We start from the raw sequence: 12,586 nt of genomic DNA, 5'->3' as shown, positions 1-12,586 counted from the left end.
GTTGGTAAGGGGGGAAGGGGCAAACCGCATCAGTGTTCCCTTGTCCAGTTCTCCCTTCCTTCCTGGGCACAGAGGAGATAACCAGTCCCTAGCAGGTGGCATGTTATTAATTCTTACCAAGAATTAATTCTATGTGGAGGTGGTGGTGGTTGCCATTTGTGTCCAAGGCAAGAAGAGGACCTACATGGTTCCCAGCCTCTCTTCCCTCTGCCACAGTGAATGGTGATGCTCTGATGATGGACTTTCCCCCATGCTGGGCCTGGAATAACCATGTTGAGAAGAGTTCTTGCTGGTCACTTCCAACCTTACTTCTCCCCTGCCCCCCGCAAACTAGATTGTGTGAGTGAGAAATAGAGCGTCATGTGTAAAGACCCTGAGACTTGGGCTATTACCATTGCGCAAGCACAGCCTCTCCTGACCAACATAAGGGGTGAGAAGCAAGTCCTCCTGGTGCTGAGGCTGGGCCCCAGGGTATAATCACTCCCAGAAAAATAGGCCCAAACTCTGGGAAGCCTTGGCTGTTTCCCGTGGGACATTCTTTATGGTTTCTACCAATGTATGGTTACTTGAAAATCATCATGAGTTAATGTGAAGGTCCTAATTCATTCCATGAGAGGATTTCCTAATAGTTTTATAATGTGTATAAGTATGGCCACAGCAAGGTTGACTGTTGTTGCCTACACATTTTAGGGAAGTGGTAACAATCACAGAGTTAAACTATTAATAACTTATGGTAAGTTTATTTTCTTAGTTTTATTCCTGAGCTGCTGGTAGACTGGGATCAAAGCAGATGAGATGGATGGGCAGAGGGGGCATTCCAAAGTGCAATATAGTTTCCAGGGGCTGCTAAGGTGGCACCATGGGTGGCTTGGAAAAGCAGGATGGCAAAAAAATCTGTGGGAACCAACACAAATCAAAGCAAGTTGGCAAATATTTGTTGTGCTCCGAATCTCCTGCAAGTTAGCAAATATTTACTGTGTACAGAGCCTCCTGCTAGCAGCTCAAAGAGAACAAGGGGCCTTGGAAAGGGAGGAAAGAGAACCAAAAAACAAGCGCCACAGACTCGCACCTTTACTAATTACACTGTAAAGGGATTTATTAATAATTGCTCAGCTCTTTTTCAGAGAGCAACATTCATTTCTTATGGACAGGCTGAGAGTACATGTAGGCAAATGTAAATGAATGTGCAGTTGTTTTTGAGAGAGACTTGGAATCAATTCTAACTGTACCTCGCATGTATATGATGCTTTAAAATATACCAAATGCTCTAAAGTCATATTGCATTGGATGCTTGGATGCACAGTAAATATTTAAATAAATACAGCAGTCTCATCATGCAGGAAGGAGGGACATTAGTGTTACTCCCATTTTACCTAGTCACCCAGACTCTGAGATGCAAAGTAACTTTTGACATTCACACATTGAGCTGGAACTTAAGTTTAGGTCTTAGAATTTCTAAGTTCACATCTTCATTAAATATTTCACACCAGCTTTTTCTAATTAAAGCTATGCTTTAATTTATGAAAAAACTGCCTGCCTAGAAATGATCAAAATAATTAGAAAGAAACTAAATCCTATTAACTCTTATTACTGCTATTGAGATGCAATATTTAATGTTAAAATATTAAATTGTTTTTCTTGAAATAAGTATTATGTGGCCTGGATTGCCTAGGTACAATTGAAAAGCATTTTATAGATGATAAGGCAGCTTGTATAAAATGTGGATTAAAGTAAAGCATAGAAAATTATTTATGCATTACATATCTCCATAACATATGATTAAGCACATTTTATATTAATTTATTATGGAAGGAGTAGCCACTTATGATTAATCATATATTATAAAGTGAGTTTCCTTAATCTATTGTGTGGTACTATTTTATTTTATGTGGCATTATTCATGCAAATGGTATAAATAGCCTCAGAGAGTTAAACAACAGTCATAGACCATGATGATAAATAATAGGAGAGAAAAAAATTAATGAGTAGAAGAAAGTGAGAAGAGATACATTATCAAATGAGCGAGGAGAAAGGATTGCAACTATAATTTTAAGTCTTACAGAAATGGATTGGTCGTTTCCAGGAAGAACATTTACATCACACTCCTAGAACATTTACCAGCCAGCACAGTCTGAATAATATTTCACTTTAGTAAGAATAACGGAGATGCAGTGCATACTGCAGTTGTTTTAAAGCAGACTTGAGAGAATTCAAACTCCACTGCAGAGAAAAGAACTTCAAGTTATTTTTACATGGAAAAACCAGATACTCTGAAGTTCTTCAGCTCATAGCAACAAATGAGAAGTCCGTCTTCATTATTGCTGTGGTTTTTATCGTGATTTCTTTCTAATTTGGTCTTGAGGTCTCTCTGGAGAGGTCTCTCTCTAGTCTCTAGGAGAGCCCTGACAGGGGAGTTAGGTTCAGGTGTGTGTGCCAGGTGAGACACAATGAGCAAATGAAACTAAAATGCATGAAACAGAAGAAATTTATCACTCACAGGTTCCATAGAGGTCAGCAGTGATTATGGGAGGCCAAGAAGAGGTCCAGAGGCAGAAGGAAGCTTATCTAGCTAGTCGGCGGGGGGAGAGAGAGGGTGAGTTGTGAGATGACAACTTTATTGAGGTCTGTGGGCATCCTCCCTTAGGCTTTCCCATGGGGGTTGTGGATTTGGTAGTTTAAAGAAAACATGCTCAAAGGGGTACTCATTCACATGACTTTGGTGTTGGCCATTAGGTTTTGTTACGACCAATAGCTGTGGGGTGTGTTGGGTTTGGGTCAGTAGGCTGAGGAACAAGCAGACTATGTCTCAAACCACCACATAGGCAGGGGAAGTTTTAATGGGGCCAAAGGTGACAGAGTATGACTGGGTTTCAAAGAACTTAGGTCTAAAAATAGATGCTTAAAGAGAAACTATATTAAACAAATTTATGACAACCAGATTAGCTGAAATCCAAGAATGGGTGTTCCTAAAACCAAAAGGGCAATTATTAGTTTTCTTGAAAGGCATTTTCATAAAATATTGAGCCTAAGGAAGAAATGATATGGACACAGAGATTTCCTGCAAAGGCAACCGCAGGTACAACCTGTTTGTGTTCCTGGATCCCTGTCGGGAAGGCCATTACCTGGATGGAGAAGCACATCATCAAGATAAATGAAACAAGTAAGCTAAGAAACTATTCCACCTAAAATTCATTCAAACGCCAAGAAAATGGGCTTCTATTAATATCTTACCAAGGAAATCAGTGCTTTCTCCTTCCCAAAATGGCAGATAAAAGTGATACTCTGGGTAAACTTTAGAAAGGTTGACTATAAAAAAAAATGAGATATTTTTTCACGTGACATTTGCAGAACTGTCATGAATCTATAGTCAGAGTCAGCACAGATCTGAGCAATTAGAAATTCATGAGCATTGCTAGACATTCAAGGGAAAATTCTACCAAATCTATTTCTTTTTTTTTTACACTCAAGCTGTAAATTGATTGAACAAGCAATAATGTGCTGATTGATAAGATGGAACTGATCAAGATTAGTGAGCTTAATATTTTTTCTTACCTGAAAGATAATTATTATGAAAATGATATGGGTTTATTTTGGTAAATAGAAGGTATTTATAAAGTATCATAGCTTGCTTAAAAATAAAAGATGCTGCAAATTTTCACTTATTTAAATTAAAATTTCACTAAAAAAAGGAACATATACACACACACACCCTCACACAGACACCCACACAGAGGTGGGTTATGACAGGGCAGAGTGGGATGGGACTGTCGGGAACCAGAGGTTATTGGACCATTGGATAGGATGTGTGCTGTCACTCAGGCACACAGTTACGACTTTTCCACATAATAATAAAATCTTCATATTATAAAAAAAAAGAAGAAAAGGAAAGGAAAGAAAGGAAGGAGGGGAGGAAGGAAGGAAGGACAGACAGAAAAATACAAGTAACCACCACCACCCAAGGCTAACAAATGGAAAGAAAATAAAAGGAAGCAAAAGTATGGGGCTGGGGAGGGAAGGGGAGGAAATTGTTGGGAGACGCTCCGTTAACCCAATAATCTCAAAAGAAGTTCACTAAAAAGTGGGTCAGGTAATATGTGATCTTTCCCTCCTTTTCAACGTATTAACATTTCGGTTTAAGCATTAACTGAGGTAACAGAAGTCCTGTTTGTGTGAACCTCCTAGCCAAACCAAGGGCTTTTCCAGAACAATTTTCTGTTTATTAATCTTGTTGTCGGCTAACTCCTCCTTTCCCTGAGGACATAAAGGTGATGTGGAACTCGCTGCGGACACGGAGTGTGGCTGCTGGTGAGAAGAATGCTGAACCTAAACCAGAAAGTTAGATGACGCCAGGGGAAGGGCGCACACGAGACAGCTTTCAGACAACTGGAATCGGGGAGTTATGCAGAAAAGAAATTATGTTACTTAAAAGTACTTAAGTGAGTTATCATTGTGCTATTTATAAGATTACTAATTCTTATTAATTTTTCCAATGTGAAAATTATTCAAGTAATTTTCCCTCTTCGCTTTCTATGGCAGGTTTTGCACTTTGTTAAGTCTCCATGTGAAGGTGTACCCGTCAGCAGGACTGTTTGGTTCAAGCAAACACAAGGACAGGTTGTGTCACTCGCATGCTGAAGAACGTCCTGCAGACATGCCTTCTTGTGTTCAGAGTATTTCTTTTTACATCCCCAATGATTCATTATAGAGGAAAAAATTGGTTCCAACCCCAAATTTATTGAATTTTCACTAGTGTTTCCGCTTGAAACAAAATTACCATGAAAAGAAAGGATGGGATTTTATTTTAATTTTACTTTATGTATATTTTGCACTTTTGACATTAAAAAATATAGGCAAGTATGAATTTATGTAAATTACACAAATATGTTATGTATTGAACCCCTACTGTGTGGTACAAGGCATTGTGCTTGATTAGTGTTACAGAGATTAAAAATGAAAAGGTATTTTCCTATGTATGTGGAATTTAAAAGATTGCTCATGTTGTTAAGATTGTCCTCTTGTAGACGCTGCCCTTTCCCTCATTCCAGGTAAACTAACTATGCTAAACTCTGCTGGCTAGTTAACAAGCTGTCACTATCGACCACTTCATTGGACAGTCTAGGTCTCCAAGAATGCGTATCTCTTAGAGCTTAGCGTAGTCAGCCTTAGCAAGTGTTTGCCCTAAATTCAATGCTCAACAATACTTGTGGCATAAATGCACAAGTAATTGCCATCTTCATTGGTTGAAGTAACTTCAAAACCTTGTCTCTGGCCTCCCAGCCCAGGCAGACTACAAACAGACACATAGATTCATGTGGTTATCCAAGAGCTAGATACAAACACAGGTCTTATAAATGAAGCACTAATCATGCAGAAGACCAAACTTCATGTTTCTGGAAACTGCCTCTTACTAATGACCTGCTGCCTAATGTCTCTGGCAGACACATCACTCAGGCTTGCCAGCATGCCTCTCCATAATTTATCATTTGTAAATTATTTAGTTGATTCTTTTTAAAAAAAAAAAAAAACAGAATACTAACACGTGATTAAAACCAAGTTTACAATCACATTCTCTAAGGGTACACAAAGATTGTTACTGGGCTTTTAAAATGCCAGCTAACAAAAATCTGAATTAATTAGCCAACTTCCTCTACACATGCAAGTTGTAGCTTGTATTTTACTTTCTCTATGATTTTTCACTATTCTAAGCTAATTGGGTCAAGGAACTCATCGTTCTGAAGTTGGAAATTTATAAGATGTCTTCCTTTTCCAAGCTGGTCAGTTTGTGCTGGGATTTCTACCAGCAGTGTTTCTTTTATGTGATAGCTGGTGATGGGAAAACAATTTATACAATGACACGCCATCAGCTTCTGTAACAAGACAGGCATGGACATCCACAAAAACCAGGCAAATGATAAGATAGTTCACCTCCCTAGAACATGTTTGGAGGATTCAGTTTTCTCCTTTACATCTTCCACACAAAGCTTGCCATAGTGTAGAATTAATAGGCCATGCCAGGATTCAGAACAGGTGTGTAATGAACTCTAGGGTCGGATACTGGTTTGCTCTTTCACCAGTCTAAGTGGCCTTAGACAAGTCACTGAATTTTCTAAGCTTCAGTTGTATCACCTGGAAAATGAGGATAATGGTAAGATTCCAGCGCTAAGAAGAGTGCACGGAACATGAGAAGCACAAGGTAAGAGTTGCCTAAAGAGAGAGCACAAGTATTAGAGCCACAGAACTGGACCAATGGCTGGAATTAACATTTACCATCCATGCAAACTGGAGTGAGTTAATCTATTTGAATTTCAGTTTTCTTGATATTAAAATGGGGATAATTATACATATTTCACAGGACTCTTTTGAGGCTTATTAACTAATGTATACAAAATAATCTGCATATACTTTCTTTTAAATAAATGAAAGCTATTTTGCTTTTTAGCTCTGTGTATTTTTATATGCACCATGAGTAAATTCCTCTTGCCCACTTATCATTGTATTATTTTGTCTTTCACTTTCATAATTCATCATTATATTATTTCACTCAGTAATTGTTTATTACCGAGTGCTTCAAAACATTGGGATTTCACCAAATTGAAACTAATGGATCTATGGTTATCTATGGACTAGACTTTTGTGCAAGTAAAGAAAAAAACAAAGGAACAATGATATTATTTTTTAACAAACCTAGACAGTCTCCAAGGACTTTGCCTTTTAGAAATGAACTTTCTCCTGACCGGAAATCTCTGATTAGCTAAGAGCCACCATTATGCTGACTCTCCTAGTCAGCAAATCGCTGCTCTGACCTTTCATTTCCTCTCCTGAAAAGGGTGGATAAGCACCGGGAAGATTGTGATTTCCTCTCACCACTGCATAGACAAATGCACCTGAGAATGTACAAAATGTTGCCGGTTGTTTAGAAAGAAAAAATACACACGTAGAACCATTCTATTGTAATATGTAGTTATTTAAATTTTACTCATACAAATTTTCTTAAATTACATAAATTGAGACTTTTGTCTTTTATTTTTAAATTATAGCTCAGGTACACAGAATTAGATTAATCATAACCCTTGATTCATAGTTCATTTTCATGATCCATCTGTGTATTAATTATATTTTAAATTTATTTTAAAAATATACTCAAAACCAGTAAAACTATCACTCAAAGCGGTTATTAAAATAGTTGTCATTATTCATTAAGGCAATGTTTAAAATTATGCAGTAGAGCTACTGAAAGAAGACTATCTTTCCAGAGAATTCCTGACAATATGGAGCCTGTTGAGTGATTTTTAAAAAGCCTTGTGTACTCAACATTAAGGCTTAGTTAAGTAAAATGCGTGGGAATGATTATAAAACATATGTTTGCTTGGCAAGGAAGATTGATGACAAAATGAAAAAGAAAATTTCTTAGTTAAAACTACTGGTTCAGAAAACCTGTGGTCCACAAACCATCTATATTAGCATGATACACTGTACACATTAGAAATGCCAGTATTGACCTATCCCTGAATTATAAAATCAGAATCTTTGGATATGGGGTAAGTTAAGTTGCATTTGTTTTTAGTTTGCTTTGTTGTTTGTTTTATTTATTACTAACCCCCCACAGGTGATTTTTAGGTAGTTTTTATTCACTATAAATTGTACTACTCAAGTCTTGGCCATCCTCAACATTGAATGATAGTTAAAGTGTGACCACACCTACTGTCTAAGATGAATGATATTTTAAAGAATGTGAAAATCATAGCACCTCTTGTATACTCCTGGATAGAGCTGGAACGCATTCTACTAAGTGAGGTATCCCAAGAATGGAAAGACAAGCACCACATGTACTCAGCATCAAATTGGTATTAACTGATCAACACATAAATGCACATATAAGAATAACATCTATTGGTTGTTGGGCAGGGGGGAGGGGGGAAGGGAGAGGAGGGAAGAGGGAACGGGTATTTGCATACACAAAGAGTGCAATGCGCACCACTCAAAGGATGGACATATTTGAAACTCGGACTTAGGTAGGGAGGGGAGGGGCAAGGGCAACATACGTAACCTAAACATCTGTACCCCCATAATATGCTGAAATAAAAAAAAAAAAAAGAATGTGAAAATCAGCTAATGGTTGTTTTTTCAAACTTACTGAGTCATCAAAAAATTAGAGTAATATTAGAGCAATATGTAATATAGTAAAAGAGCACCAATATCTGGGAATAGGAATAGAATGTGCCTACATTTTCAAATGTTGAAAATAAATGTTGAAATTTATTACTTAAAAATAAATAAATGTCCATCTAAAATCTAACAATCTAAGTGTGTTTTCAAAAATGTCTTACCTTAGAGTTTGAAGAAATTAATGACTTTTAAAATAACATAGTTAAGTACCTTCTAGGCTTGGAATGGAATTTTAAATATTTTAACTGAATTTTAACAGTTAATCATAAAAGAATACCTTTTTGGACTTTTCAAAGGAGATAAACAACTTTCGGCACTTCCAGAGACTTCACTGTAATAGTAAAATTAATTTAAAAGATCACCAACATACTTTTTCTTGCTTGGGATAGTAGATACATAAAAAGTATTTTAACAAACAACAAATATGTCACAAAACATAGAAATGAAGCAGAAGAATTATTTCACATTGTGATTATACCCAGGGCAGACATTTCAGGCTGTCAGGAAATCTAAGATGACATTGTATCTTCCTGTTTTTCAAAAAATCACATTTCTATCAATGACAAGGTGCATGAAGCCATCTTTTTTTTATTTACTATACTTATAAAAATCTTTATTTAGATATTATAACATGTATTTTTTATATATTTGACTACCTTTATTTTCTATTTTTATTCTTTAATTACTTAGAAATTTGCTTTAACTTAGAAAAAACTGCAAGAAGCCTCAAATTCTTCATAGAAGAATTTATATTTAAAAAATCATGTAGAAGGGTATCTGCCTTTAAGGTGACATGATTTAAAAAGCTTAATTTAGAAATACTTGGAGATTAAGTCTACATACTTATCTTCAGAAGAATTAATCAAATAGTACAGTTTTAAATGTCATTTCATCAGATGCATTTAAAGTTTGAACATAATGTGTATATTTTTATCAAATGATTTTATTCTTAAAATTTTCATAGATATGGATATTAATAAATGCAGAATACAATTGTGGTTGAAAATAATAACTTGGTTTTTAAACTGTGATGGTGCTGTACCATGTAAACAATTTTAAGTGTTTGTAATCGTCTTGCTAATTATTAATGGGGACACTTATCCATTCCTATTAGAGTTGTAAGCCATTTAGTTTGAGCAGCTGACATACTGGAAAGTTTTAATTTGTAACTATATGCATTTAAAAAGTTATTCAGTTATATTCTGCACATGTATCAAATTTCGTATATATTAATATAAAGAACACTACCATAGGAATCACATAGATATATTATCATTCATTAATGAGTAAATACTGACTTGAAAAATATTAAGTAAGCAGGCACTATTTTCCACGAGTTGGGCTGGACTTTGGAGAAGCAATGGTGGCAATAGCTAAAGAAATAAACAAACATTGGGAATATGGATCAAGAGATTGATAAATAGATGATCAATATAGATATATAGATATGTTCTAATTATGTTCTAATTACTTCATATGTATGTTCTAACATATAAATTAAGTATATAATTTGTATCTAATTTACTTTATACAGTATCCCTCATTATAGGACCTCTATGGATACCAAAATCCATGAATGCTCAAGTTCCTGATATAAAATGACCTAGTATTTGCATATGACCTATGCACAGCCTTCTGTATACTTTATATCATTTCTAGATTATTAATACTAATACAATGTAAACGCCATGTAAATAGTTGTTATACTGTATTGTTTAGTGAATAATGACAAGAAAAACAAGTCTGTGCATGTTCAGTACAAACTCAACTGACCATTTTTAATATTTTAGATCTGAGCTTTGTTGAATCCATGGGTAGATGACGCATAGATATGAAAAACCAGCCATATATATAATTCATATAATCCTCGAATAACAATATGAGGTGGCAAAGGTCTCTTCCTTTTAGCAGAAGATGAGAAAGGGAAGTAACTTTCTTGTTGTTATCAGTTTGCATTGTGACCATCTCAAGGCAGCCGTTTCCCTGGGATCTAATATTGCCAAATGATATTTAATAAATAAATGAAAGATAAACAATGAGTGGATGCTTTCAGAGAGAATTTGCAGAAATGGACAGCAAGGGAAAGTGGAAACGATAAACATTTCAGGAGTTAAGGGAAACTTGAAGAGAGGTTTAAAGGAGAGGAGAGGAAAGGATAGAAAGAATTGCTTTAAAGTAGAAATTAAAGGTTAATATCTATAAAGTGAATTTTTTTTTTTTTAGCAGAAACAGAGAATAATACCTGATGGAGCAAGAGAAGCAACCAGTTGACTAAAGCCGAGTATACGATGTGTTGGGTCTTATTGCAAGAGGTTTCAATTTAATGTAAGTGGCTATTGTAAGCCCTCAAGGGTTCTTAAAAAGACAGTGATGATTAATCCTGAGCCGGTGAATGTAACTCTTAATGCTAGTGTAGAATGGATCGAACAGGGTGAACTGCAGCTGGTGAGGTCCATTCAGGAATGTGGGGCCATGTGGGGAAGGCTCTGCCTATTTCATAGCCAAGGGGACAGAGAGAAATGGAATCACTGCAGAAGGGTAGCCAAAACTGGAAGCAAATGGTACGGAAGGGATGTTTAATTAAGAAATAACAGGTTTGAAATGCCCCGTCCCTAGGTAAACAAAAAAAGAACTGTAGGATATTAGTGATACCTTCAGCTCTGTCAGGTACCTTGAGCAAGTGCAAGAGTGAGGATGCAGTTAACCCTCTTTCACTTACGGTGCTGGGTTTGAGAGATCACAAACTATGTGAATGAAGACACAGAGAGACATTTTTTTCAGCTGTGGACAGTCTGCTATTGTTCAGAGATGTTTAGGCATCATGCTGTGGCTTTAATAATGAGCTCAGGGCAGTCCATGAAATTAGGTGAGTTGTCTGAGCTACCTCTCTGAGAGGGGTCAAAGAGTAAATAACTGTGAACCAGAAATTACTATGACAAATAACGACAAAAGCATGGACCCCTAAACCTTGATCCAAGCTCCAGTCCTACTGCTATGGTCATGCCCATTTCACATGAGCTATAAACCAACACACGCCTCATGGATTAAAACCTCAGAAGCTTTTGTAAGCCAGAGTATTTATATTTCAGTGTCAGTACCTTTCAGCCAAATCAGCCATTAACCCATGATCATGAACAGTGCAATTATGTTTAGATACAGTATGCAAACCCTCTAAAATGTGGAGGGTAGCCCAGCAGGGTGATGCTAAACCTCATGTGGAAACTCAAAAATACAGAATAACACCAGTGGGCCAACATGTCCAGAGATTAAACATATTACCAAAACACAAAAATTACTCCATTTTTATGAAGAAAAAAATAAAAAGGTAGTTTATTGGATAACACAGAACACAGACACAATGAAATGTGGAAATTCACATTATGATAAAATTTCATTTTGTGTTAGTGGAAGAATTATGTTTCATAAACTAATTCAAGATAACTATTTGAAAATAAAACTATTTGAAAGCTTAACATGCAATTTATTACTTAATAAAATAGAATTCCGGTTTGATCAAAAGTTTAAATATAAAAAATAAAATCTTAACAGTTTAAGAAACAAGCACACATGATTTTTTTTTTCATAATTTTAAGGTACAAAAGTATAAACAAGGACAAAAACCTATAACAGAAAAATTGCCAGATATGTGAATGGGCCTCAATAGGGGCAGTTAAGTCATCTCAGTAAAGTATAATTATTATTAACCTTAAAGACCAACGGCAAAGCCAATCCAGCTGGGCATGATGGCATATAACTGTTGTTCCAGCTGCTCAAGAGGCTGAGGCAGGAGGATCGTTTGAGCCCGGGAGTTTGAGGCTGTAATGCACAATTACGATGCCTATGAATAGCCACCTCAAACCTCACTCCAGCCTGGGCAACATAAGGAGATCCTGTCTGGGGAAAAAAAAAAAAAAGCCAATCCCGTAAAAAGCTTTTGTTTGCATATATAGAGTCCAGGACTGCTTTTTCATGCAAAAGCACACAATACAATTGAAAAGCCAGGGATTTAGATTTTGGGGTATAGATTCTCATTTATACCAAGACTCTCTGGGGGTTGCACCCACTTCAAGCTCTCCCTTCTCATTTTGTCCTGTCTTAAAATCTTGGGGCTGTCACTTCCTTTGTTGCTGCACAATCATGGGCAGGCCCAATCAACGTGACCATACCTTTATGTTTTTCTCTGCAAAATAATGATGGCCACAAATATCAATTAAGAAAAAAGTTGATAGATTTGATGTTATAAATATTTGAAGTTAACAGATTGAAAAGGAACGTGGTAATTTAAGTTAAATGTTCAACGACAAACTGAGAATACAGTTCACAGCCTACATGAGATAGTAAGAGCTGAATTTCCCAATTCATAAAAAGTAGATATCATGATTAAGCAAAGAATCAGTAGAAAAGCTAATTATATAAAAAG

The sequence above is a fragment of the Propithecus coquereli genome, unplaced genomic scaffold, assembly GCF_000956105.1.
Source record: "Propithecus coquereli isolate 6110/MARCELLA unplaced genomic scaffold, Pcoq_1.0 Scaffold25, whole genome shotgun sequence".
Taxonomy (NCBI): domain Eukaryota; kingdom Metazoa; phylum Chordata; class Mammalia; order Primates; family Indriidae; genus Propithecus; species Propithecus coquereli.
The sequence above is the reverse complement of the archived record's forward strand: the minus strand, read 5'-3'. Positions refer to the sequence as shown.